At 45.3% G+C, this 22,744-nt stretch overlaps 1 protein-coding gene and 1 long non-coding RNA gene across 2 annotated transcripts in view; both read right to left on the reverse strand.

Annotated features, from left to right (window-relative positions):
• The window catches only part of PROM1 (prominin 1), a 330,624-nt gene that overhangs the window by 101,843 nt on the left and 206,037 nt on the right, over window positions 1–22,744 (reverse strand). The gene's annotated exons all lie outside the window — the stretch shown is intronic.
• Window positions 686–18,147, reverse strand: LOC115461423. Its single transcript, XR_003940711.1, has 3 exons — window positions 17,995–18,147; window positions 8,939–9,091; window positions 686–738 (listed from the first exon to the last, which is right to left on the reverse strand). It is a non-coding gene; the product is annotated as an uncharacterized LOC115461423 (long non-coding RNA).

The following is a 22,744-nucleotide window of genomic DNA, read 5'->3' on the forward strand; positions in this document are numbered from 1 at the left end:
AAAACCTCACAATTAAGCAAATTCCTGAAAAAAAGAAATTCAGTTTTAAGAGTAATACTGATACCAACAAAGATAAAATTACAGCAAAACTGTTATCAATAGAAATCAAACAAAATAAAACATGGAAAAGAAAATAAGATGATACCTTTTTTATTGGACATAACTTCAGTGTCATCATAGCAATGAGATACAGGTCTCCTACTTGAATGGTATTTTTTTTTCTTTTTAGTGGACATCAATCTTCTTGTGATATATCATAAGCCTGGGCAGAGTAATGTGACACCACCCAAGCAATTTGCTCTAATCTTTTGATAATCTGAATCACTATTTCTGAGTTCCATAAACTGGATTTTGGTTACATTTTTCATCCCTTGTTCTGAATTCCTTTTTCTTACAATCATTCTTTAATATATATCTTTAGGATGCTATACAAAGTTACTACACAAATATTGTAATACATTTATTTTATTGCAGATTTGCATGATTAGGACCTTAGTAATAGTTTTCTGTAATACGTAAAAACGATTTTTACTGAACAAGGTTCTTATATTCTTGCTTTTTCATCTAGATTTTTAAAAATTGATATTCATAATCAAAGAAATGCAAATTCTCACCTTAAATAAAGCTCTGTCCTCAAATGGTTCACAGATCAATTTTTCTATGTTTCCTCCACCAATGAAAGTGACCACCACTATAATCATTAGTATCCATGAGAAAATGAAACTAAATCCAACACCACTGAAATTTTCAAACAAAATAGAAACATGTAAGAAAAAAAGATTTCGAATACAAGGTTAAGGACCAAGAAAAGTGCTGGGGAAGGGTTGCTAGGTTTGATATGAGATGGATGGAGAAGGGAGGAAAAGAACATTACAATGCTTATGGCCAGCCAGCCAACTGGCCTTGTTGCTGCAACAGTAATCTTGGCACTTTAGGCAACCACCTAGTTTACCTTATGGGAGCGTCGGCTCTAAAAATGCTGAATTAAGAGGGGAGAGAAATATGCTCCACTGAATGTTCACCTGGTGACAACTATTGGATATAATAATTCCAGTTCAGCAAGTTTCAGAGGAATCTATCTTGTACCCCCAAAACAACTTGGGTTTGATTCATCCATTTTGAGCCTAGAAAGGAGACTATGGTGGTCTTTAGGATGGATAGCACTCACACTGTAAAATTCTGTCTTTCCAAGCAGAAAGGTGCCAATAAAGGAGGCTCTGCCTTACATTATGGACATTGTTGAAGGGTCAGAGGAAACATGGCCAACACACCTGTCACAAACATTCCCTCTAAGCTGCACAGAAGCTCACTGCCTTCATTCTTATCATGGGGGGGTCCTGTAATCTTGACATTTCAATCTCTTGGGAGTGCCACACAACCTGCTGATCCCATCTGATTCAAAATGAGAGACTGCAGCACCACCCCAATTGTGAGAAAGTAGGCAGTGGACTCTCATGCAGCTTAGGAGGACTATTGCTCTACACCAGAAAGTGCTTGTTACAGAAGAACTCAGTCTTCCAAATATGAAAATGCTCACAGATGAAGATGAACTTTTGATAGAGGGGCGATAAATAGAAGATTATCCTGCAATTATCTGAGCAACCATGAAGGTACAAACAAGAGATGATAGTAAATACAGGGCCAGGCAAGATGAACAAGCAACAAAATATAAATGGTTGGAAGTCACGAAAGGTGAAGTGATATCATAAGTTCCTGCATGATAGCCCTGTCTTCAACATGTTTACACAGTATGATCCATTTGCTTTAATATAAAGTTGTGGGTTAAGTTTTTTCTTAATTGAGTGATGTTGCTTTATCTCTCTTGGTCTAAACCTGTTTAATAATTTCAATATTAAGATTTTTATGCTGTACCTAAGTTGAAAATTGAAAATATAAGTTCTGAAATTATATCAGTTATGATGGACATGGTAAAATTATGTATAATCATACCTGATAATTTTCTTTCCATTAATCATAGCTGATCAATCCATAGACTGGTGGGTTGTGTCCATCTACCAGCAGGTGGAGATAGAGAGCAAACTTTTGCCTCCCTATATGTGGTCATGTGCTGCCGGAAACTCCTCAGTATGTCGATATCAAAGCTCCATCCGCAGGACTCAGCACTTAGAGAATTACACCCACGAAGGGACACTCTGCCCAGCTCACCACCGCCGAAACGGGGGAGGGGAATTAACCCAGCTCATCCCCACACAAGTGGGGGAGGGGAATCCGTCCAGCTCATCCCCGCGGAGCGGGGGAGGGACACCACACCCGCCGATGCGGGGGGATCTGGCTTATCCTGCAACCGCAACCGCGGGAGGAGCTGACTGACCCTAACACCGCCGAAGCGGGAGGGGTACAAAACTGCCCTACAGCCGCACGAAGCGGGAGGGAGTGCCGGCAGAATTTTAAGTCTCAATCCAGCCCCGTATAACGGAGGGGAGAGGAATGCAGCAGCTCACTGTAACACAAACTCGTCTTAACTCTTGAAGAATCCAAGTGAAAAAACTTGAACACGAAGTCTTTCTGAAGTAACTGAAGACTAAACTTGAACCTGAAATGCAATCAGAATAAAAACAGTACAGATATCTGGGAGGGGCTATGGATTGATCAGCTATGATTAATGGAAAGAAAATTATCAGGTATGATTATACATAATTTTACCTTCCATATCATCAAGCTGATCAATCCATAGACTGGTGGGATGTACCGAAGCAGTACTCACCCAGGGCGGAACATAGAAATCCCTGACCTCAACACTGAAGCTCCAAACCGGGCCTCCGCCCGTGCAGCCACAGTCAAACGGTAATGCTTGGAGAATGTATGAGCCGAAGCCCAAGTTGCCGCCTTGCATATCTCTTCCAAGGAGACGGATCCGGCCTCTGCCATCGAGGCCGCCTGAGCTCTCGTGGAGTGAGCCTTCAGCTGGATAGGCGGCACCTTCCCCGCGGCCACATAAGCCGCTGCAATGGCTTCCTTGACCCATCTTGCCACTGTAGGCTTAGCAGCCTGCAGACCCTTACGAGGACCTGCAAACAGGACAAACAGATGATCCGAATTCCGGAAATCATTGGTCACTTCCAAGTATCTGATGATGACTCGTCTCACATCCAGATATTTAAGAGCAGAGTACTCCTCTGGGTAGTCCTCCCTACGAAAGGAAGGGAGACAGAGCTGCTGATTCACATGGAAGCGAGAAACAATCTTGGGCAGAAAGGAAGGCACTGTGCGAATAGTCACTCCTGCCTCAGTGAACTGTAGAAAAGGCTCTCGACATGAGAGCGCCTGGAGCTCGGAAACTCTTCTGGCTGAAGTGATAGCCACCAAAAAGACTGCTTTCAACGCCAGGTCTTTCAGAGATGCCCTTGACAAGGGTTCAAACGGCGGCTTCTGCAATGCTCTTAGCACCAGGTTGAGATTCCACGCAGGCACCACTGAGTGCAGAGGAGGGCGCAGGTGATTAACTCCCTTGAGAAAGCGCACCACATCTGGCTGCGAAGCCAGGGAAACACCCTTCAGGCGGCCCCTGAAGCAAGCCAGAGCCGCTACCTGGACTTTAAGGGAACTGAGCGACAGGCCTTTCTCCAGACCTTCTTGCAGGAACGCCAACACTGAAGAAATTGGAGCAGTGAAGGGAGAAAGTGAGCCTGCTTCACACCATGCTGCAAAGATACGCCAAACCCTGGCGTAAGCAGTAGAAGTAGAGCGCTTCCTCGCTCTCAGCATAGTGGCGATGACCTTGTCTGAGAAGCCCTTCTTCCTCAGACGCTGCCGCTCAATAGCCAGGCCGTAAGACCAAAGGGAGAGGGATCCTCCATCACCACGGGACCCTGATGTAACAGGCCCTGCTCCACTGACAGCTGCAGAGGATCGTCGACTGAGAGCCTGAACAAGTCCGCATACCAGGGACGTCTGGGCCAATCCGGACCCACCAGGATTACCCTGCCGGGATGCTTTGCCACCCGGTCTAGCACCCTGCCCAACATGGGCCAGGGCGGGAACACATAGAGGAGCTCTTGTGTCGGCCACTGTTGGAGAAGAGCATCTACTCCCAGGGATCGAGGGTCCCGTCCTCTGCTGAAAAAGCGCGGCACTTGGCCATTGGCCGATGACGCCATCAGATCTAGGCTCGGCTGGCCCCAGCGCTTCGTGATGTCCAAGAACGCCTGAGCAGATAGTTGCCACTCTCCGGGCTCCAAGGTATGGCGACTGAGAAAGTCCGCCTTGACATTCATGACTCCGGCAATGTGGGCCGCTGAAAGCTGCTCCAGGTTCGCTTCCGCCCACTGGCAAAGACTCATAGCCTCCTTGGCTAGAGGGGCGCTCTTGGTACCTCCCTGGCGGTTGAAATAGGCCACAGCCGTGGCATTGTCCGACAGGACCCGTACAGGCTTCAACACCAGTACCGGGATGAACTCCAATAACACCAACCGAATGGCTCTGAGTTCCAGGAGGTTGATAGACCACTTGCCTCTGCAGGAGACTAGAGCCCCTGCGCTGTCCTTCCCAAGCAGTGGGCTCCCCAGCCCATCAAAGAGGCGTCTGTCGTGACGACAATCCACTCCGGGGTCACCAGAGGCAATCCTGCAGACAACTTGTCTGTCTGCGTCCACCAGCTCAGCGCCTTGCGCACTGCTGGGTCCACGGGAAGGCGCACAGCATAATCCTCCGACATCGGAGTCCAGCGCAGCAGCAGAGATAGCTGAAGTGGTCTCATATGAGCCCTGGCCCAGGGCACTACTTCCATCGTGGCCGTCATAGAGCCCAACAGCTGCACGTAGTCCCAAGCCCGAATAGGAGAGGCTACTAGGAACTAGTCCACCTGAGCCTGAAGCTTGACAATCCGATTGTCTGGCAGGAACACTCTGCCCACTTGGGTGTCGAATCGAACTTCCAGATACACCAGGGACTGAGTCGGGCGCAGCTGGCTCTTCTTCTTCCAGTTGATGATCCATCCCAGGGAGCTCAAAAGAGCAATTACCCGGTCCATAGCTTTGCCGCACTCTGCATAAGAGGGGGCTCGGATCAACCAGTCGTCCAGATAAGGATGGACTTGTACTCTTTCCTTTAGCAGGAAGGCCGCTATGACCCCCATTACCTTGGAAAAGGTCCGCGGAGCAGTAGCCAACCCGAAAGGGAGGGCTCTGAACTGGAAGTGTCGTCTCAGGACTGTAAAACGCAGAAAGCGTTGGAGAGGAGGCCAGATGGGAATATGCAGGTACGCTTCCTTGATGTCCAAGGAAGCCAAGAACTCTCCTGCCTTCACTGCCGCTATAACAGAGCGGAGAGTCTCCATGCGAAAGTGCCTCACTTTCCAGGCCCGATTGACCCCTTTGAGGTCGAGGATAGGCCGGACAGAACCTCCTTTCTTTGGAACCACAAAGTAAATGGAGTAACGTCCCTTACCAATCTGATTTTTTGGCACCGGAACGACCGCACCCCGGCGGATCAGGTTGTCCAAGGTCTGCTGCACTACCACAGCTTGACCGGAGACTTGCAGGGAGAGAGTACAAACCCGTCTCTTAAGGGTTGGCAGAACTCTAGCTTGTAGCCGTCTCTGATGACTTCCAGCACCCACGCGTCTGAAGTTATAGTGGTCCACTCGCCCAGAAACGAGGACAGCCGTCCTCCAATCTGCACTGGGGCGTGGACCAAGGCCCCGTCATTGGGTACGAGACCCTGGGGGAGGACCGGAGGGAGCACCTCCGGGACGGCGGTCTCTGCGAAAGGAATGCTACTTGGGGGAGAAATTCCTCTTGAAGGAAGAGGGGGCAGAGGAACCCGACTTGCCCGGGCGGTACCGATGGGCTTCCTGCAACCGTCCTCTGGAGGTATCGGGACGAGTACTAACCCGAGCCCTGACCTCTGGTAATTTCTTGCCCTTAGACGTGCCGAGATCGGTCACGATTTTGTCCAGCTCGACCCCAAAGAGCAGCTTGCCTTTAAAAGGCAATCTAGCCAGGCGGGATTTAGAGGCGTGGTCAGCAGACCAATGTTTCAGCCAAAGCCACCGCCGCGCAGAGACTGTCTGAGCCATGCCTTTAGCTGAGGCTCTCCAGACATCATACAGCAAGTCTGCCAAATAGGCTAAGCCCGATTCCAGGGCCGGCCAATCAGCCCTCAAGGAATGATCCGAGGGGGAAGCCCGCTGCACCATAGTCCGGCACGCCCTGGCCACATAGGAGCCGCAAACTGAGGCCTGCAAACTTAAAGCAGCTGCCTCAAAGGACGACCTTAAGGCCGCCTCCAATCTTCTGTCTTGGGCGTCCTTTAGGGCCGTGCCACCTTCCACCGGCAACGCCGTTTTCTTAGTCACCGCAGTGATTAAAGAATCCACGGTAGGCCACAGAAAGGCCTCATGTTCACTCACAGCCAAAGGATAGAGGCGGGACATAGCCCTAGCCACTTTAAGGCTCGTTTCCGGGACATCCCATTGAGCCGCAACATCATGCACGTGGAAGGTTCTAGGCGGGCGCTTCGTCCCCAGCATAATGGCAGAGCCAACAGGGGCTGAGGGAGAGACGTCCTCCGGAGAGGAAATCTTCAAAGTGTCCATGGCCTGTAACAACAGGTTGGGCAAATCCTCTGGGCTAAAAAGCCGCGCTGCAGAGGGGTCATCCGCTCCAGCCGAGCGGGGATCTATCTCCTCCAAGGAATCCGCAAAGGATCGTTGGGAGACCTCAGACACGCTGCCCTCATCTACATCGGAGGAGACAAAAGTCCTCCAAGGCCTGGAAATCAACCCGAGGGCGTTTACCTCTGGGAACCTCAACCTCTTTATCAGAAGAGGGAGCAGGGGCAGCGTTTTGCATGAGGAAAGCCTGATGCAGCAGCAAAACAAACTCGGGGGAGAAACCCCCCAGACTGTGCACTTCCGCAGCCTGGGCAACAGCCCTAGACGCACTCTCAACCGGCGCTCGCAATAGCGGGGGAGAGACATGCTGCGCATCCAAAATGGCGTCCGGCGCGAAACTCCGAGAAGGAGCCGCGCGGGAAGAACGGCGCTTAACTTTAGCCGCTTTTGTGCCGTCGCCCAAATTAAGGGCGTTCATGGCATTAATGTCTCCAACCTCAAGGGCGGCCCCGAAGAAGCCGTCCGAGCCGCGTGGCCGGCCAAGATGGCGGAGGCGAGGAGCGGGGGATGGGCGTTTATGGCGGGAAAAAACCGCCACGCCGGAGGAACGACCGGGACATTCATCGGTCACTAAACTATCACCCATCAAGGGCGAGTCAGGTTGTAAAACCCCCGCATCCCCTCTAGAAACGCTCCAGCGATCCGGGAAGCGACCCTTTGCGCCCTCGTCCTCCGACGCCATTGCCACGAGGAGAAGAATCGGGGAACCCCCTGCCCGCTATAAAAAAGGTAAAATTACCTGCTTGCCGCTCCGAGCTGTAACGAACTGGTGTCCCAGTGAGTAGCTGCAATGAACGTTTAAAGAAACGTCGAATTAAACGCCTTTAAAGACGTTTAAAAATATTTTTTTTTTTTTTTTTTTAAACGGAGCCAGCGGGAGGGGGGAGAAAAGGAGGGACCTGGCACCACCAGGTTTGCACTTGCTCAAAAGAGCCCTCAACCCCAGGCCTCAACAAAACCTAAGGATTAGGCTTGGAGGCCTAGCCAGAGCTGCTGCTGTGTGTGACCACCACCTGCTGAGATAGAGAACATACTGAGGAGTTTCCGGCAGCACATGACCACATATAGGGAGGCAAAAGTTTGCTCTCTATCTCCACCTGCTGGTAGATGGACACAACCCACCAGTCTATGGATTGATCAGCTTGATGATATGGAAGAGGCTGTGGAAATACCAGCATTTAAACACATATCACTCTTAACACGTAGTATAGACGTTTATCAGGCTGTGTCCAAACTGGCACAGAATGTGCGTGCTAGATTTAGGCTTAGCAAAACCGTGTTCTTGCAGTTTGATTCACTTTAGGTCAAACTTTTGCTCAAGGAAAGGAGTACAGAACTGTAACATAACAATCTCCTCTGAGGTCCTTTTACTAAACTGCAGTAAAGATTTGCACCTATCAGACTGTAAGTACAACTGTTGGGGTGTTACTGCTCAGATATAAACTTTTACTGTGCAGCAAGTGCATTGACAGCTTGCAGTAAGTGACCATGTGCTAACTGTGAAGTGCAATCAATGCTTATTCTCTACTCATAAACGTGAGGATATTCAGTTAGTTCATGGACTGGCACGCAGTGACATGTGCTAAGTTACTGTGCACTAATTCACACAAGTAAAAAGGGCCCCTTTTTTCAGTGTTTGAATACACTTAATTTAGTCAATACTTGCTTAACAAGCATACATTTTGTAGAAGCTGCTTCAGAATTTTTCATTTTGTGCCTACTTGTGTGTGTTATTTTAATGCCTACAGGGGACCTTGAAATCATAAAATCTAACCTATAAATATATGATATATTTCCACCTCCTCATATACAACATACTGACAGATGAAAAATAACTTTTTTCTTTCTGAAGCCTAGAGGTTCTAAACACATAGTATTTGTTCTTTCATGCTTAAAATTTACTTTATAGTGTTACACTGATCTTGGCATTTTACCCATAATTTATTTGCAAAACATTTACTTTGGATATCTATTAGATAAAACACTGGCAAACATGCCATGTCATGCTCAGCTGAAATGTGGAATCACTTCCTACTAAAGATAAATTATCCCGACAATCTGAAAGAGATTCAAGAGAACACCCGTGCATGAGAAGAAATACCAGGCGCTTCCTGCACTGAACTATTAAATCTTGCTCGTGTATGTATGTGTGGACTTTCCAGTTCATCATTCTTTTGCTCTCAGTTCAAAGTCTATATGTATTGAAGCATAGCAGAAAAAAAGTCCTTTTTGAACAACATTTGCAGCTGACAACTGCTCAAGACTCCCACCATGCAAAATGGTCAGTACAGACCACAAACTCACATCATGAGGAAGTTGCCTGCAGTATTGGAGATGCAGCCTCTGGTTGTTGGTGAAGCATTTCTGTCATAGCCACAGGCTCCACACAGTAAGCCCAAATAATAGAAAATCAGGACAAGTACCACCATGCAGCAGAGGACCAAAAAACCAAGCCACCTAGCACCAATACAGACAACAACAGAATCAGTATAGATATCCTGATTTATATCATAAATACATATATTCCTTCAGATTCTATATAGCACGACTTAAGCTGCGAACGCAAATCCAGTTGTATTCTAGATTTGCATACGCAACTTAATTAGTTAACAAGCCAATCAGTGCCAATAATTCCCAATTAACAAGCAATTAGACACTAATTGGCATTAATTAGAATTTACACCCACAACTAAGTGTATTCTAAAATGTGATGCGCTTAAATTCTAAGTTGCATGGAATGGGTGGGTCGTGGGCATTTCTAAATCTATGCACGTTGTTACAGAATACACCCGGTCCATGCCTAATTTAGGTGTCAGCATTTACACCAAGTTTTACTTGACGTAACTATCTGCGACTAAATTTGGTCGTGCGGATAGGCATTTGGCATATTCTAAAAACCACGTGGAAATTTAAGCTTATTCTATAAAGTACGGCTAAATTTTGGCATACGGTATAGAATAAGCATAGGCGTATTTCGTTTCAGCACCAATTTGTTAGGTGCAATATATAGAATCTAGTCCATTATGATTAGTGTATGCACAGCAGCAAAGATACATTCATAACAGAGCAAAATTCTATTTCCAAGACTACACCAGAGAAACTGCCCATTAATTAAATATTGTTAGGCGGTCGTTACTTGTAAATAAAAATCATCAAACACATTCATAAAATTCACATTTTACACAATGATTTTACTTGCACAACATACTGGATAATCATAGCTATTTTGTATATTGAGGGCTATTTTAATTTGAAGTAGACAATCTTAACAATCTGAACAACTATCTTTCATAAGAGTAGCATTTTTAACAAAACTCAGCTGAATAACACATTTGTTATTGACTTACCATTTATCATATTCAATAAACTGAAAGTGGTCACAGGAGCTTTTAGCAAAAAATGACTGAGACTGGTAGCACTTTACAGACCAACTATGGAGGCATGAGCTCTGGTGGGCAAGAGTCCACTTTGTGAGATGCATGAAATGTTCAGAAACAAGTAAATTACATGAAGATACTGCCTCCGGTTACATGGAGGTGGAGTGGCTGAGTGGGATGAAAGTAGAAAGAAAAAAGTCCAAAGAAGGCACTGAAGTGCAGAGCAGGAGGTTGTAGAATAGTTGCGAACTCGGCTTTGAGGGCAAAGCTTCTGATAGTTATTTCTAATTGATGTTAATCCAGTCTCCACTGAATAGCTCCCAATGACTTCTATTGTGGGAATTTCTGCATCACAATATATTTCAGGTTCGGTGTTGTAGCCACATAGTGACATCTGATAATACTGCTCTAGAAATATAGTACAGTACAAGTGAGGTCTTATATACCGCTAATATCCCCTGTTTAGGGTTCAGTGTGGTTTACATGGAATAGGTTACATACAGAGTTTAGCAGCAGACAGCAGTTATAATGATAAAATTAGGTTGAAAGGTTTGGGAACAAATGAGTTTTTAGTGTTTTTCTGAAACTGAGGTAGTTGGATTCTGGTCTGATATCAATGGGTAGGACAGTTGCACAGCGAGGTTCCGATTACTGGGAAGAGCAACCCAAAGATTTTCTGGGTCTTGATACCTTTGTGAGGCTGGGAGAAGATAAACAGCTGGTTCCTCAGTCTCAGAGTGGGCCAGGCTTAGTAACAAGATATCGATCAAGAGCCTGAGATCATTCCGTAAAGGCTTTGGAAGATCAGGCAGGTGGCTTTAAAGCTAATACGGTCATTCACTGGTAGCCAATGTAGATTGGCTAGATATGGTGAGACACTGTTGTATTTATTCAGCCTGTAGATTAATCTTGCAGCGGTGTTCTGTATGATCTGCAGCTTCTTGCAAAGAGCAGATTTAACGCAGTAGTCAAGGTGAGGCACTATGAGCATCTGGACCAACAAAGAGAATGCTTTCTGGTTGAAAAAAGAGCGAACACTTCTGAGTCAACTGTGAGTGACTTGTCTAAACCTGAAGTAGTGAGCTGGTACTTGAACTCCTGGATTGCGGAACCATAAGATCTTGGTCTTGTGTGGGTTCAATTTGAATATAAGAGAGACCAATTTTGAATGGCATCCATTCCAGCTTTTATTAGTCGGGCTATGTTGCAGTTGGAGGGGTTTAATCGAAATGGACGTCCTCGTTTCGATTTGGACGTCCTCACAGAACGTCCCAATCCAGGGGCAGGGAAACCCGTATTTTTGAAACAAGATGGACAGCCATCTTTCGTTTCGATAATACGGTCAGGAGGACGTCCAAATCCTTAAATTTGGTCGTCCCTAGACTTGGTCATTTCTGATTTTGGGCGATAATCGAAACCAAGGACGTTCATCTCAGAAACGACCAAATGCAAGCCAGTATTTGTAGTGCACTGGTCCCCCTCACATGCCAGGACACCAACCAGGCACCCTAGAGGGCACTGCAGTGGACTTCATAAATTGCTCCCAGGTACATAGCTCCCTTACCTTGTGGGCTGAGCCCCCCAAACCCACTACCCACAACTGTACACCACTACCATAGCCCTTACGGGTGAAGGGGGGCACCTAGATAGGGGTACAGTGGGTTTTGGAGGGCTTGCTGTTTCCTCCACAAATGTAACAGGTGTGGGGGGGGGGGGGGCTGGGTCTGGCTGCCTGAAGTGCACTGCACCCACTAAACTGCTCCAGGGCTGCATACTGCTGTGTTGGACCTAATTATGACATCTGAGGCTGGCAATCAATATTTTTAAAGATGTTTTTTTGAGGGTGGGAGGGGGTTAGTGAGCACCGGGAAAGTAAGGGGAGGTCATCTGGTCAGTTTGGGCACCTTTTTGTGCCTTGGTCATAAGAAAAGCACGATCAGGTAAAGTCCAAGTGTTCGTCAAGGACATCCTTGTTTCTTTTGATTACGGGTCGAGGACGTCCTAGTGTTAGGCACGCCCAAGTCCCGCCTTCGCCACGCCTCCGACACACCCCCTTGAACTTTGGCTGTCCCAGTGACGGAAAGCAGTTGGGGTCGTCCAAAATCGGCTTTCGATTATACTGATTTGGACAACCCTGTGAGAAGGATGCCCATCTTCCGATTTGTGTCGAAAGATGGGTGTCCTTCTCTTTCGGAAATGGGCCCACTGGGTTGAAGAATCGGTAGAAGGAGAAGGACATCATCTGCACAGTATAACAGAAGTTCGCCTAGCCCTAGGTTTAGTGTGCCCAAGGTTGACTTGAAGAAGTTGAATATGATTGGGGAGAGTGGGGAACCCTGAGGAACCCCACAATCTGGGAGCCAGTATTGGGAGAGAAGATGATTTAGTTTGACAGAGTAGCTTCTATGTGAGAGGAATTCCCTGAACCAATTGAGAACAGCCCCGGATATAATGATTTGATCTAGTCGCTCAAGAAAGGTTGTATGATCGACTGCATTGAAGGCTGCTGAAATGTCAAACTGAAGTAGAATCACCCAACACTGGGCCAGGGCTAACTCTCCCCCGCTGGCGCTGCCGGCGTTCGTGCTTCAAAATGGCCGCCGAGACTTACAGGGCGGCCTCCAAGAAGTCTTACGAGGCCGCCTCTGGAAGTCTCGGCGGCCATTTTTAAAGCACGAACGCCAGCAGCGCTAGCGGGGGAGAGTTAGCGCTGACAGCTGAGCTCCGAGGTCGGTAACGTGAGGGACGGGACCGGATCCAGAGGGAGGGGAGGAGCAGGCTCGCTGCGGCTGGGGAGGCTTAGCCTCCCCAAGCCTTCGATACCGGGCGCCTATGACAACAAACACACCAAACTCTAAGGCTCTGATGATCTGAAGCCCCACACTGTTCCAAACAGTGCTCTAAAATTAGCGCCGGAACAGCACAAGGCAATAATGCCCCCATGATCAGAGCTAATAGAATGCAAATTTAGGCACGCTATTAGCTCTGATCATAGGGAAGTGAGGGATGATTGTCCTCCTGCACTTGTTTGACAGGTCCGGACTATCAAACGCCCAGACCTGTCAAACGCAGACCCCCAGAATCACTCAGCCCTGGTGGCCTAGTGCTCCCCCCAGACAGCAACATGGAGGAAGGGGGACTGGATCTCCAGCCCCCCAGGCCCTTGTGTTGGGGAGGTCAGGGGGACTAGAGGCCCACAGGACCGCCAGCCCCCATGTTGCTGTCTGAGTGGGGGCTTGGGAGGCCACTAGACAACTAGAACTGAAGCAACAGCAGGGGTCTGGGGGTCCAATGGACCCTCAGGCCATGCTGGCAGCCTGGGCTGACAGTGGCAGCTCGGACTGCCTGATTGACTGGGGCGGGGCGGATGAGGAGGGGTCTACAGCCTTAACCCTAATGCCAACTCTGAGCTGGCATAGGGTTAAGGTGCTATACTGCCCCTATGATAGGGGCGGAATAAAATGAGGGCCCATTTAAATCTAATTTAAATAAGCTCTGTGGTTTTGAGGAGTGCGGGCGCTGTTTACCCGAAGATCACAGGTGTGAAGGTGGCCTTTAGCGCCCGCATTTACCTTTGATAATCAGGCTACCAGTGAAATACCTAGGAAGACCCCCCCCCCCCCCCCACCCATGCACCCCTACCATCACCTCCTGCTCAGCAAAATTTGATGGGAACCTTGCACTGGCCCTTTCAGTGATTTGAAATGTGAAACAAGGAGTGAAAAAAATTGTCAAGCATGCTTTTAATGGAATATCCTGTATTTTATTTCAGAAATAAACTTTCCAATTTGGTATTTATGGCTCTTTATGATGTAACAGGATGGTACAAAGTATGCTGACATGTAGCAGCTAATATTACAGTTGCAGATTACAGAAATAAGTTGTTTTACATCTAGGTTTTATGCCAGTGCACAATGGGGACACATTTATACACTTATTACACTAGAATAAGCAGTGTTGGAACAAGGTATTTCGGCTCCTTATGGCATTCAGCTGAAAACATGCCCTCTGACCACTGCTCTGAGCTTCCTCCCTTGCACACCAACACCAGAACTGCTTTTAAACCATATGACACCTGGGCCAAAGTCCCAGCCATTCCACCTAGCCTGGACAATAAGCACTACACCCACTATTGTGTACTAGGAGGAAGCAATGCAAAAGGTTCATGGTCTGTAGGCTCATTTAGCTTTAGAATCCATGTGCTCTCCTTTTCCTGTCTACCATCAAGAAGGATGTGAGGCACAGACCTCATAGTCTGGAAGCTGTCATGAATTTGAATACATTTAGAATAAGCAGTACTCAGGTAAAAGCAGTAAACATGGGGTCAGCACCAGAAGGAAAGGTGGCCTCTTTTTAGCGGGGCGGGGGGGCAATTTTTACCTTTCCAAGGTCTATATCCAGACTCCAGTATCAAGAAGTTTGTGTAGTCCCACATATACAATCCCAGACCAAGCCACACACACAGCCTCCAGCTCCTGCCACAAATATACACTTTTCTGATTACATATATAGGCAATTCTGTGAAGGTCTAGAAGAGTTAGGCACCTAATTTACATGGATTGTGAAACTATTCTATAAAGCAATTATGCACATAATTTCTATTAAGGAATACTAGTGTACTTTGGCATTAATGCGCCTACATTTAAGCATACCCACTTACACCAGCTCTATGTCAGTATTCTGTAATTATATGCCCATGCTCCACCCATGCTTCTCCTTCTGAATTACGTTTGCATTTATGCTGCTTTAACACAGTAAGTGATGGCAAATAAAGACCTGAACGGTCCATCCAGTCTGCCCAACAGTCACATTCATGAATGTGCAATTATGTACTTGATCATGGTCTTTCTTTGGCATTTCTGGGACATAGATTGAAGAAGTCAGCCCGGCTCTGTCCTTACATTCCAACTACTAGAGTTGCCATCAAAGTCCACTCCAGCCTATCCGAATCTGTCACTGTTATTTGCAGGACACAGGTAGTAAAAGTCTCTCCGGCACTGTCCTCACATTCCAAATTACTGGAGTCTCTGTCGAAGCCCTCTCCAGCCCATCCTAAACTGGATTTCGATATGAAGGACATAGACCATACAAGCCAGCCTAGCAGCGACCTTAGTTTTTACAGCCAGAGTTGCCATCCAAGCACCACTTGACATGCAAACACATATACAACCCTTTAAGTTTTGTTTTTTATACCATTCATTTCTAATTAGATATCCTTTGTGTTTATCCCACACCTTTTTGAATTCCGCCACAGTTTTTTTTTTTCTCCACCACCTCCGTCGGGAGGGCATTCCAGGCATCAACCACCCTCTCTGTAAAAAATAATTTTCTAACATTACTCTTGAGTCTACCACCCTGCAACCTCAATTCATGTTCTCTAGTTTTACCATTTTCCCTTCTCTGGAAAATGTGTTTCTATATTAATACATTTCAAGTATTTAAACATCTATCATCTCTCCCCTGTACCTCCTCTCCTCTAGGGTACACATATTCAGGTCTTCCAGTCTCTTCTCATATGTCTTTTGACCCAAGTCCCATACCATTTTTGTTGCCTTCCTCTGGACTGATTAAGTCTTCTTACATCTTTAGCAAGATACGGAACACAATACTCCAAGTGGGGCCTCACCAGTGACTTGTACAGGCATCAACACCGCATCAACACCTCCTTTCTTCTGCTGGTTACACCTCCCTCTATACAGCCTAACATCCTTCTGGCTACGGCCACCACCTTGTCACACTGTTTCATCACCTTCAGATCCTCACATACTATCACCCCAAGGTCCCTCTCCCTGTCTGTGCGTTATCAGCCTCTTACCACCTAACACATACGGCTCCCTTGGATTTCTACTCCCTAAGCAGTGGCATAGCTACGTGGGGCCTGGGGGGGCCTGAGCCCCCGTAGATTTGGCCCTGGACCCCCCTGACGACGACCCGCCCGACTCCCCCTCCCGCCGCCAACTGCCTTTGCTGGCGGGGGACCCCAACCCCCGCCAGCTGAGGTCCTCTTCTTCTCGCAAAAGGCTTCCTTCTGTTTCTGACGTCCTGCACGTACAACGTCAGAAACAGAAGGAAGCCTTTTGCGAGGAGGACCTCGGCTGGTGGGGGTTGGGGTCCCCCGCCAGCAAAGGTAGGCGAAGGTGTGTTGGAAGCGGGAGGGGGGGGGGGGGGGCAAAGTCGGCAATGGGGGGGGGGGGGGGGGTCGGCGGAGCTGGGGGGGGGGGGCTAAAATGTGCTCCCTCAACTCAGGCTCTGGACCCCCCCCTCACGCTGAAGTCTGGCTACGCCCCTGTCCCTAAGTCACTCTGCACTTCTTTGCATTGAAATTTAATTGATAACCATTAGACCATTCTTCTAACTTTTGCAGATCCTTTTTCATGTTTTCCACTCCCTCTGGGGTGTTCACTCTGTTACAAATCTTGGTATCATCTGCAAAAAGGCAATCCTTACCTTCTAACTCTTCAGTAATGTTGCTCAATATACGTAACAGAATCAGCCGCAGCATCGGTCCTTGAGGCACACCACTACTCACCTTTCCTTCCTCCGAGACCCTCTGGCGTCTATCTGTCAACCAGTTCCTAATCTAGTTCACCAGTTTGGGTCCTAACTTCAGTCTGTCAAGTTTATTCAAGGGCCTCCTATTAGGAACAGTGTCAAATGCTTTCATGACATCTAAGTAGATTACATCTAGTGCACATCCTCGATCCAATTCTCTGGTCACCCAAAGAATTAAATCAGATTCGTTTGGCAAGATTTACCTTTGGTAAAACCATGTTGACTAGGATCTTGTAACCTATTGAATTCCTGTCAACTCATTATCCTTTCCTTTAGCATTGCTTCCATTACTTTTCCAATAACCGATAACTGAAGTGAGGTTTACCGGCCTGCAGTTTCCAGCTTTTTATCAGCACTTTTGTGAAGAGGGTCCACATTCGCTCTTTTCCAATCCCACAAAACCTCTCCCGTCGCCAAGGATTTATTAAACAAATCTTTAAGAGAACCCGCCAGAATCTCTCTGAGCTCCTTCAATATCCTGGGATGGATCCTGTCCAAACCCATGGCTTTGTCCACCTTCAGATTTTCAAGTTGTTCATAAACATTTTCTTCTGTGTGCACACCAAGAACGTACATGCATAACTGTAACAGTTATAGGCGTAAGTGCTAGTATTCTACAACTTACATAACCGATTGGCACCTAAATATAGTCACAACCTGTTAAAGAAATTAGGGGGACGGGAGAAATTCTATAACCGAGTGTCACAACTGAGGCACCTATTTTACATAGGCGGCTGCACATAGGGAAGGTACCTTCTTTCCAAAACCACCTTCTTCAGGTCAGGACACCATACTGGTGATATGGTACCCTGTCCTAATCTGAAGGAGGTTTTGACTTCTGAACACTAAACAAAAATGTATTAAAATTAGTCCAGTAAAAATTTAGCACCTTATTTTCCATTTTTTACACTACTTTATCCTAAATTAAAAATAACATTATTTTTTCTATCTTTGTTGTCTAGCCATTTACTTTTTCTAATAGTATTGTTTCCAGTCTCTGGATTCTGCTTTCCTCCATCTTCTCTTAACTCTCTGACCAGGATATCCTGTCCATTTGTCAATTTTATCTCTTCTCTTTTTCCTTTTAGCTTCTTTCAATTTATTTTTCTGACCTTCTAGTCAGATTTAGTTCATTTTTACTACACAGTATTTAATTTCCCTGTTTTTACTCTGTCTGCCTAAAGTTTTGCATCTCTTTCCTTCACCCTGGCTCTCCCATTCCTCTAATTCCCTAGTCTTTTACTAACGCTATCCTCTTCCCCCTTCCATTTCCCCTCTTTCATACAGCATCTTCCCTCTCTTTCTCTTCCTTCCATCCAGTGTCTCCTCCTTTCCCATATCTGATGTTTAAAATACTCATCACTGCCACTGAATATTATCCTCTTAATTTCCACTACAATATCTTCTTAAATACATAAGTGCTATACCCACCTATAGAAATCATACTGTTCCATCACAGGGAAGTAATTTCGGATATACGTTTCACTTTGAGAAAGATGCACTGTTAAATTGGATAGTAGATAACGAAAAGGAATCACTTTAGAAAAGCTGGTGATATTTGAACCAATGGATTCAAAAACATTGTTGATATCTATGAATAAACACAATAATTATATAAGTTTAGAGAACTAGTAGTATATATTTCCATAGACAGGAAAAACACATTAAAAATATTTCAGACTATATGCTATGAGGTGAAGTATGAAAAATACAAATAAAACAGAATGTACATCACATAGTAAATTTGTGACATTTCAACACAACACAACACAACACAAATGTGCTTTAACATGCACACACCATTGTGACACTGTTTTATCTTTATGGTGATGAACATTTCTGAATGTAAAGCCAGAGTTTTCTTTTTCTGTATATCAGATATTGGGTGCACTGCCCAAGCTTGAAAACTATTTTACACTGGTGGTGTGTGGACTTCCCTTAACAGAGCAGTATATGTAGTTGGTACCCAGAAGGTGCAGGTCTGTTCTTGTGAGCTACTACAGTATAATGAAGATATTTTATTTCAAAATGTATCCATAATTATTCTAATAAATAGACTTTTTAATGGACTAAGGTATCTTTACATGACTATAGGAGGTATCTTCCATCTAAGTAGGGAAGGGAAGGGAAATGGGACTTGATATACTGCTTTTCTGAGGTTTTTGCAACTACATTCAAAGCGGTTTACATATATTCAGGTACTTATTTTGTACCAGGGGCAATGGAGGGTTAAGTGACTTGCCCAGAGTCACAAGGAGCTGCAGTGGGAATTGAACTCAGTTCCCCAGGATCAAAGTCCACTGCACTAACCAGTAATATGGCAAAACAAATATTTTCTTTTAGCGCTCACGACAAAAAAATATTAAATTATATTTAGAATCCTAGTAAAACCTATAGTAGTTTGTAAAATTAACTAAAATGCCTAAAACTGAAAGTCTACATTTGGAGTGAAATCCAGAGCAAACAAGTCATCTATGCTGTAAGTGAAGAATTCATTTTCCGTTGACAAGCAAGATTGAGTCAGATACATAAGTAGTTAACATCAACAACAGCACCAGGATGAACTGCTGTCCCAGAGCTCAAAACAGTGTGTAAGTTCTGGGACTGCACATCCCTTCCCACACACAGCAATCTCCTCATCTATTTAGTTTTCATCTTCTGCTCTGCCAAATGTGTGACCAAGCTCTCCCAACAAAATTATTCATATGTAGTTTTTATTAGTTTTCTTCAGTATGAAATCAAAGTACTTTGAAATTTAACATTTCTTTGGAAACCTTAACTTCCTGCCTGCAGTGTTCACTTTGTTTTGTCCTATCTCTGTGCAGGAAACTTTTACTTAAAGAATCTAAACCTTCTCCGTTTTGGCTGTCGGGGAGCCAGTCATTAGCTGGACAACTGTATGCTCTTTATGGTTATAGTAACTTAGCAACAGAGTAGAAGATGGCAGATAAAGACCTCCATGGTCCATCCAGTCTTCCCAACATGATACACTCATAACATGTGTTGCCAACATATAGTCTTGATCTTATTTATTTATTTATTGGAATTTATTAACTGCCTTTATGAAGAGATTCACCCAAAGCAGTGTATACAATTTTGTTAACAATATACAATAGTAAAATGACCAAGATCAAATACAATAAATGAGGTAAACTGAAAACAGTAACTGAAACCTAATAATAGAACTACCATGAAACAGTATCAAAAATATACACATTTAACAGCACTGGAATTCAAATACCAGAGATGTAATACAATGTTAGCATAATACTAATGGTACACCTAATAAGCATGCATTAGAAAATTCAACTAACAGATATGATGCTAAAGATTTTCTACAATATGGCTTACCATATAGCTGAGAGACCAAGAATAAATATATGATGGGAACAAGATGCGTGGTACAGTCTGTTGGGATAATTTGATGGTTAGCTAAACTCAAAGCAAGTTCTTTGTATAGTTAAGCAAGAGATAAGGAACTGATCTAAATTATAGTACGTGTAGCAAGCTTGTCCAGGTGTAGAAGGAGTGTATAGCCAGTCACCCAATGTATTAAAGGCTTGGGAGAAAAGACAGGCTTTCACCTGCTTCCTGAAGTAGAGATAGTCATGAATTATATGTAGCACCTCTGGGAGTAAATTACAGAATGTGGGGGCTATTCCTGAGAAGACTCGCTGGCGGGTATCACACTGTATAGTTTCTTTTGACGAGGGTACAGATAGTGATGATCCTTGAGAGGATCTTTAAGTACTCTGACCCATTTTGTCTGAGGACCTTTAAAATCAGACATAGAGTTTTCAATTTAGCCCTGTAAACATACTGGTAGCCAGTATAGCTTTGCAGGAAGGGTGTAATGTGGTCACGCTACTTGCAGCCTTCTATCAGTCGTGCTGCAACATTCTGAACTAGTTGGAGCTGATACAAACTCTTTTTGGTTTGGTCAGTGTACAGGGCATAACAGTAGTAGGCGGATAGATCGATCAGATACGGCTTCCGATCAGATACCGCATACAGTTCAAGCTTCTCCTTCTCACCTACAATGCACTCAGTCTGCAGCTCCTCACTACCTCTCTACCCTCATCTCCCCTTACGTTCCCGCCCGAAACCTCCGCTCACAGGACAAATCCCTCCTCTCAGTACCCTTCTCCACCACCGCCAGCTCCAGGCTCCGCCATTCTGCCTCGCCTCACCCTATGCTTGGAATAAACTTCCTGAGCCCTTACGCCAAGCCCCTTCCTACCCATCTTCAAATCCTTGCTCAAAACCCACCTCTTCAATGTTGCTTTCGGCACCTAACCTTTACACCTTTCAGGAAATCTAGACTGCCCCTACTTGACTGACTGTGCATTTGTCCTTTAGATTGTAAGCTCTTTGAGCAGGGACTGTCCTATGTTAAATTGTACAGCGCTGCATAACTCTAGTAGCGCTTTAGAAATGTTAAATAGTAGTAGTCTAGTAATGATGTTATCATGGCATAGACCACTGTGATCAGACTTGTCTTTTCAATACATGGAAAGAGATTTTATAGCTAGCAGTATCCCAAGATTACTGACCTGTGATTTTAGGGGGAGTTTATACTTCCCAAAAAGTATTTTGAAGTCGGGTATTTGTACACTTGTGTTTGGTACCCAAAGATTCTCTTTTTTTATTTGGGTTCAGGCAAAGTTTGCTGTTTGCCCATTTCTGAGTTGCGGTTAGGCAGTCAGTTTACTTAGAGCTGTGGGTAGATCTCGTTCAATGGGTATGAGTAGTTGCACATCATCAGCATAAATGTAGAATTTTGTGTCCATTGACTGAAGCAGCTCAGCCAGAGGCTTGAGGTAGATCCTATATAATAATTCTCACCTCCAACGTTCGGTCTCTGCCTGGGACCATGGCTCCGTAGTCTGATTCCGGCAGTAGATCAGTGACGTCATCCGCATCACACAGCCGCTTCTATCGCTTCTGTTTCTGCTGTTCGTGTGGTCCCGCCCTCACAAACAGCTGAAACAGAAGAGAAAGAAGAGGCTGTGTGAAGCTGCATCCCTACAGTGCACGAGGTAAAAACATGCAGGAGGTGGGGAGGGAGGTCCTGAAACGACAGGGGAGGGAAGGGGGGGGGGGGGGGGGAGTCATGAACGACAGGGGAGGGAAGGGGGGGGGGGGGGGTCCTTTCGCTTCTGTTTCGGCTGTTCGTGTGGTCTCAAGCCAGATTGACATGGGTCTAGCCTTTCAATTAGCCAGTCGTTGAGTTGACTGCAGACTATAAATTTTGCCAGGAAAGGAATGCTAGAGACTGGTCAGTAGTTTTCAAGTTTGTCCTGATCCACAGGTGCACCACAGCTCTTTTTAATGTTGTTGGCAGCTGCCCTTCCATAACATATGAAAATATTTTAAAAATAATTTTTTGTTTCAAATCCTCATATGAAAGTTAACTAAAATTACAAAAGATTTACCATAAAAGTTTTTCAAAAAACATCTTTAACACATTCTTAGCAATTATACTAAACATCACAGATTAAACAATCAAATGTATTTTGATTGTTTAATAATTATTTTTTAAAATATTTTCATAAATTATGTAAATGTATAATTTTTTTATATATGTTTTTGTAAATGTTTTTTTATATGTTTGTAATTTTTTAGACCCCTGAGGAAGGCTGCTATAGCCGAAACATGGGGCCGTGTTGGGTCCAATAAAATTTTCATTAGAGCATCTTATCCTGGTGTGGTGACTGATCACTTGAAATTGGTTCCTTTCCACCCTCTTACTGATGAGTAGTTGCACATCATCAGCATAAATGTAGAATTTTGTGTCCATTTGAAGCAGTTCAGCCAGAGGCTTGAGGTAGATATTAAATAAAATGAAAGACAGGATGGATCCCTGTGGCACCCCACAGTTCAGTGCTCAAGGTAATGATGCGCCATTGCTGCCTTACAGATTTGAACAGTGCTTTTTTTTGTAGAAAAAAAGGTGCCGGTACTCATTATGGGCGGGGTCACCACATATGGCCCCACCCCTATGATAGCCACACCCACATTAACCACACCCCCTATACCAGCCATGGGGCATATAAACAGACATCATTGAAAATATTATAGTACTATAGGAGGAAAAAATAACGTGATTTTTTTCATGATAAATAATCTCTGTAAGCTCTTACAGCTCCAGTATACCCAGTGCAAAATAAGACAGCCAATG

This window comes from Microcaecilia unicolor, chromosome 2 (assembly GCF_901765095.1).
Source record: "Microcaecilia unicolor chromosome 2, aMicUni1.1, whole genome shotgun sequence".
NCBI lineage: Eukaryota > Metazoa > Chordata > Amphibia > Gymnophiona > Siphonopidae > Microcaecilia > Microcaecilia unicolor.